Genomic DNA, 6,719 nt, shown 5'->3' with positions numbered 1-6,719 from the left:
ATATTTTTTGAACTCATGAATACTTTAAAACTCATGTATATTTTTTGAACTCATGAATATTTTTTCGAATTTGATGATATTTTTTCATATTCATAAATGTTTTACCAATTCACAAATGAATGCAACTAAAAATACAAAAAAAAAGTTACTAATGGCGCACCAGGAGAAGGTGCACCATTGCTATGAAGGTACTTATGGCACACCCCTAGGAGGTGTGCCATTGGTATACCAATTTTTAAATATTTTTAAATATTTTTTGAACTCATGAATATTTTTAAACTCATGAATATTTTTGAACTCATGAATATTTTTAAATTTCATGAGCACTTTTTGAATTCATGAATATTTTTTCGAATTTGATGATATTTTTCATATTCATAAATGTTTTACCAATTCACAAATGAATGCAACTAAAAATCCAAAAAAAGTTACTAATGGCGCACCAGGAGAAGGTGCGCCATTGCTATAAAGGTACTTATGGCGCACCCCTAGGAGGTGCGCCATCGGTATACCAATTTTTAATATTTTTTGAACTCATGAATATTTTTAAACTCATGTATATTTTTTGAACTCATGAATATTTTTAAATTTCATGGGCACTTTTTGAATTCATGCAACTAAAATTAATGCAACTAAATTCGTAATAACTACTTATATCATAACATTTTAAAATTTATGGTCATTTTCTAAAAAATTATTACATGCAACTAAAAATCCAAAAAAAATTAGTAATGGCGCACCAGCAGAAGGTGTGCCATTGCTATTGCGGTGTTTATGGGGCACCCCTAGAAGGTGCGCCCTTGCTAACCCTCCCCCCGCTAAAATGCCCAATCCCCGATCCCCAATCTCACATCTCTCTCTCAGCCCCGACCCACTACGCCCCGACCCACTGCGCCGCTGCCCCTACCTGCGCCGCCGCCCCTACCCACTGCGCTGCCGCCCCTACCTGCGGCCCCGCCCTGCCTCCTCAGGCCCCCCTCCCCACTTGCCCCCTCACGCTTCCCCTCGCCCTCTCCGCCTTCTCCTTTTCCCCAGATCCGCGTGGGCAACCCGCACGCACCGCGCCCGTCGCCGGCCACCTCGCACCGCCATGGCAACCGTCGACCTCGTGCCACACCGACGTTCTGCTGTCCTGCGCCGCCGTTCTGCATTTTGCACTGAGGTTAGTCTTCGTTCCATTTTGCAAGGGCGCGCCGGCTCGTGGCCCTGGCGGCGACAGGGGCTTCTTCGATTGGGGCCGGTGGCTGATTTCGTGGCTGCTCTCGTAGGGACCAAGGTCGGGTACAGGCCCGGGGTGGTCGTCGGCGGGAAGGACCTGGGGCACGACTGCGGGGCGCACCGCGGGATCGGCTACTTCATCGAGCCGCTCCTTCTGCTCGGGCTCTTCCCCAGGTCGCCCTTGTCCATTCGTCTCCAAGGTGAAGGGCGTTTTCTTACCCTGTTTCTGCTTGAGGTCAATTGATTCATTGCCATGTTCTCTACTAGAACTCTGGAATTGCGATGCTATCTCAGCCAGAGGTCGTGCGATTAGGTTGTTCTAGATAGAATTATTAGCTAGCCAGTCTGATTCATTGTTCGGTCCAATGGGTTGTTTCAGTTAGTGTATATGTGTGACTTATGTGAGTGGACTCTGTTCTGGTGTGGACTGTTTTCACAAAGCTTGTTCTTGGGCTAAGTTACTTTCTGTTGGTTGCTGAGCTAAGTTTTAGCATATCTTGGCACAGGCACGGATGCCACAAACACACTGCCGTGATCATTTTGTGGTTTTAGCATATCCAAGGAGGTGTTTGTTATTTAGGTGGTGGTAGCTTTCTGGTTGTGTTAAAAGGAGGAGTAAGAAGAGTAAGAAAGCAAAGCATTCTGGCTTTGTGGTGGTCTCTTTTTGGAGATGGTGTCATGCAGCTCCTCCCTGGATGCTGATGCTGATGCTGAGAGGTGTCTCTTTTTGGAGATGGTGCGTTGCCGCTCTCTACTGTTTGTTGCCGCTCTCTACTGCTTCTACTCCATCTCCTTGCACCCCGGTTGTTCCTCTTCAGAGTCTGAACCTCAACTTCTTGCTGCTGCTATCTCTCTCAATCTATTCTCTAAATTTCAGTGAACATTGAGAAGTGTATTTTATGTAAGGTTCAGATCTGACTAGCACGTGAAATTGCTATATGTTTAGTCTTGTATGATATAGTGCATTTATATGTGTGATCTCTTTCTCCCTATTTATTCTCTAAGTTTGCTGTGTAATATTTAGTATTATGTGATGTTCAGTTTTGATGTGAGTGACCGCTATTTGTTCAGTTTAGTACTATGGTACTGATGGTCGCTTGTTGTTGGGTTTCTGCAGCTGCTGAAGAAGTCCGGGTGGAAGAAAGCCGGCGTTTGTGAGGTAAAAATAAGCAATTTTCTCTTTTGTTTTAGCTTGATATAGGAAGAACAGTGTCTAATCCATTATAGTACTAGATAGCCAGGCAGATATACAGTACTTCTCATCTTAGCTTCAATTAACAAAGATTGGCAAAATATCTTGTTTCTTCCAAGAAAGGAGTACTATGGATGAGGACCATGACTTCATGAGTAGGAGACTAGGACTACATTTTCCTTTTATAAAAGAAAGGTGTACATTATCCTTCTTATTTGCCACTACATTTGTTTTTGCTTATTTGCCACCGATGACAAAAATGCCTTCTACCTAGATCAGCAAGCCAAAATATTTGTGAGGTGTAAATAAGCAATTTTCTCCTTTTATTTTAGCTAGATAAGAACCATAGCTAATGCACTCTAGATATACTTATCATCTTAGCTTCAGTTAACAAAGATTGGCAGAATATCTTGTTTCAAATATAGCCTATGCATGTCTTGTTTTCCGGTTATGGATATTGTATAGTACTGCATATCTTGTTTTTTTGTAATATAATGCTTACCAAAGGTTTCAATATTTTGCTGTTACCATTGTTCTTTGAGCATAATTCTTGTTCATTTCCTACTATCCTTTTTCATTTCGATTTATATGTGTGAACTTTTATTTTGTCCATATGAAAGCAGAGGACCATATGGTGTGTGGCCTTTTCATCCATATGAAAGCAGAGGCACATTGTGGTGCTGCTTTGTTTCTGTGATCACATTGTGGTGCCTGGCACATTTGCCCCATCACTTCGTTACCCCTTTCTCCTGAAATGTTGATTAATTTCCGTTTCGGTTAAGATTGGGGCACTCCTAGGTCAAGCAAATTAGCAAAGGTCATGCCCAATTTTCTTGACCTAGAAGGTGCCCGATTGTCAACCGAAATAAAAATTAATCAGCATGTATCTTGACATCAAAACTAATCTCTGATCAGAATGATGGGCTAATCATGATTAAATGATAGGATTAACCAAATTAGCGCGTTGTTGTAGACGAAGGAAGGACTGTTTGAAGGTGCTACTAGCACATTCCACATTAACACCTTTGAAAGATAAAGTAGAAATATGATGAGACCTGGACCATCATATAGTGAGGTCCAAAAGGAAATTCAGGCTAGGCAACTCACTGATGCAAGTGTCATGCTCTCTCATGTACAACATGTTGCTACCACCGCAGCCACACTCGTAGCTCCCCCATGTGTTCTCGCAGCTGCAGTCCTTGCACTGGCAGAAGAGCCTCTCTTTGCATTCATCAACATCTGCAAGTGCCAAGCAAGAGAGATATTGTGTATTAGAAATTACTTGAGAAGCTCAAATAGTTCAGCATTTGAGCCATTATTCTAGGTTTGCCAGTACTAGTAAAACATGCAACAATACTGCCCACAAGGTTGTAGAACAATGTTCCTAATGGTGATACCTTCGCAATCGTGTATGCCGTCACCCTTGAAGCCTTGCGGGCATTTGCAGCCCTTAGCTTGTTCATTCTGTAGATTTCCAAAATTCAGTTTTGTACTGCACACCGAAGCCCCAAGAAAGAAAACTGCAATCTGAAACAGATGATCAATTTTCAGCCCCTGGATTAGTTTAGTATTTTTTTCACACACTCAGACACCCTTGCTTGCCATGTGTGTGAGAGAGATAGTGAGAGGAGACAAGAAGAAGGGGGTTAGGAAGGGACTTGGACCTTAGCAACAACACACTAACAGGTTCCATCCCAAAATACCTAGGCAATATCACAAACATCTCTCAATTGTTCCTTGACAATAACCAAATTTTTGGCGGCATCCTCGAGAATTAGGTTATTTGGTCAACTTAGAGATCTTGTTCCTTGACAATAACCAACTTTTTGACCAAACTTTTTTCCTATTTAGAGCGAACATGGCCCACAATGATGAGGCCGACGGTTCGGGCAAGGCGTTCTGGGAGCTGTCCCAGGAGATGGAGGAAGAACCTCACCGCTATGAGGACGCCACGGAAGACACCGATCCTGACTACACAACCCCTAGTGGCGTCAGGGATGACACCACTAATGGTGCCGCCGAGGATGCCACCACTGATGATGGAAGCGCACGCACAGATGGCAGCCAACCAAAGAGGCAACGGAAGGAACGGCGCCCGAACGTGCTCGACACCGTCAAGGAGGAAATTACTGAAGTGTCCTCAGGTGGGCATCCAACGACGCCCAAACAGTTAGTCAAGAGGTACGTGGGACAACTCGGGTGCATTCTCCGGAGCACCGTCTCGATCAACACCGAGAACCTAAGGCATCGTGACCAAGGGAATTTGCGCAACCTCCTCTTCACGAAGTTGCACGAACGATACAAGTTCCCCGGTGACTTCGCAAACACACGCCTCTCAGGGAATAAAGTGAACAGTGCCGCCCTCACGAAGATGAGCACGGCCCTGGCTACTTGGAGAGCCGCGATGAAGAGAAGGATTGAAAAAGGTGATGGTTATGAGAAGATCAAGGAGACAAATCCTTCTATCAGCGAAGCTGACTACCTGGAGTACAAGATCAAGTGCGAGAGCAACGCAACCGCGGAATCAAGTTAGTGGGGGAAAGATATGCGGGACTTGAACTTAGGGGTCCACAAACTCGGTCCCGGCGGTTATAGAGTGGCGGAACCTATATGGGACAAGGAGGACGCGGAGCGTGCCGAGCAAGGCCTACCGCCCCTCATCGATAAATACCATGACAAGCAGACCATGAACTATGTCAGGGCCCGGTACAAGATTGACCCGGTAACAAAGGAGCTTACCACGGATCCGAAGACCAAGGCGCTTGAGCTTGTTCCGGTAAGGAATACACCCGCGCGTAATTAGCTCCATATGGTTGCATTCTAATTAATGAAGCCAAATTTCTAAATGGTTCACGTTCCTTCCACAGGACACTGAAAGCAGTAGCGCGTGGTCGTCTCAGAGGTTCCCTTGGGACACCACTTTAAATAGGGAGTTGAACGTAATGAAAAACAAGCATTAGCTCAGTAAGCCGTTGTCAGCTGGTCGTGTGGCCGGCAAAGGCTTGTCCACGAAATGGTCGGAATACTATACCACTGGGCGAAAGGAGAGAAACACCAGCTCGGAAAGCCAGGAGCGTGAGGTTCAAGAACTCAAGGCACAAGTGGCGCGGATTCCGGAGATAGTCGAAGAGCAAGTGCGAGACCAACTGGGAGCGACGATCACCGCCATTGTGCCTACCTTGATTGAGGGGCTGCAGGCGTGGATTGCGGGAGGCCAACAAGGGCAACCCCCGATTCCCAGCTTCACGGGCAGCAACTTGCACAACGCGCCGGCGGCGCCATTGGTGTCTCCGGTGGAGGCGGCATTGGTGTCTCCGGCGTCGACGCCAACATTGGAGCTTAATGCACCCGGGTGTGGGAAGAATACGTCGGCCGGCACCTCGGCAGCAAGTGGCCCCTCCGTCACTTGCACGCCCCCCCTTGGCGGTGCGTCAACATTAGCCGAGCTCGACACCATCACGGTAACTACGCCTCTCGGCCGATGACTTCATCTCCTTGCCTTTGACTGGGCATCCCTGACGCCCTACATGTTTTCGCAGGGCGCTGCCGACGTTCCATGCACTCTCCAGCACTTCGTGGATGGCAAGTTGATCGATGTCGCCAGGGCCAGCATCGGTCAACTGGGGCCGACGAAGATGATGTGATGAACCTCAGCGCCTGCATAAGCTGGCCCATGCTTTGGCCGAAGAGCCAGATTCGTTTGGGGGCGGGGGACACCACCCCACAGACAACACCGCCAGTCGTGCCGGCGCCAAGCCATGGCAAGACCGCCACAACGCTACCGCCGTCAGCTGATCCGGACATGCATATGGCACAGGATCCGGACGACGACGACGGTACATTTACCAACGTCGATAAGTACTTCAATGAACATGGATACGATGACGAATTCTTGGGGCCTCCTTCTCAAGAACCCAACCCTGCAAAAGACGATTGTGATCTAGCTGGTACCGCGGAGAAACCCAATTGCAACAGGCGTCATCTGGCGTTCAGTTCTCAGGAGACGCCTCCAGCTGCCGCCTTCACCGAGCCTCAGATAGCCGAGGTGCGAAATATTATCAGCCCCAACACACTCAAGAAGGTGGTCTCTGAGCAGAACTCGATCCCATTACAGCAGAAGAAGCAGAAGGGACGGAAAAGAAAGAATAACAAGGGTGCGAGCCAGCCGGCACCGAGTACGATCCGTGCTCAGGACGGGCCACCTTCAACTAAGGATATCTCGAGGAGGGTGCATGTGGCGGGTAGGCCAATGCTACCGACTAATCTGCTCAATGCTGCAACCAGTGCTATGCGGAGTCTGCATGACAGT

At 47.2% G+C, this 6,719-nt stretch overlaps 1 long non-coding RNA gene across 1 annotated transcript; it reads left to right on the top strand.

Annotated features, from left to right (window-relative positions):
* The first annotated feature begins 985 nt into the window (after positions 1-985).
* On the top strand, positions 986-2,753 carry LOC123164277 (uncharacterized). Its single transcript, XR_006482285.1, has 3 exons — positions 986-1,162; positions 1,269-1,418; positions 2,336-2,753. It is a non-coding gene; the product is annotated as an uncharacterized lncRNA (long non-coding RNA).
* Positions 2,754-6,719: the final 3,966 nt, after the last annotated feature.

The sequence above is a fragment of the Triticum aestivum genome, chromosome 7D (genome assembly GCF_018294505.1).
Source record: "Triticum aestivum cultivar Chinese Spring chromosome 7D, IWGSC CS RefSeq v2.1, whole genome shotgun sequence".
NCBI lineage: Eukaryota > Viridiplantae > Streptophyta > Magnoliopsida > Poales > Poaceae > Triticum > Triticum aestivum.
The sequence above is the reverse complement of the archived record's forward strand: the minus strand, read 5'-3'. Positions and strand labels throughout refer to the sequence as shown.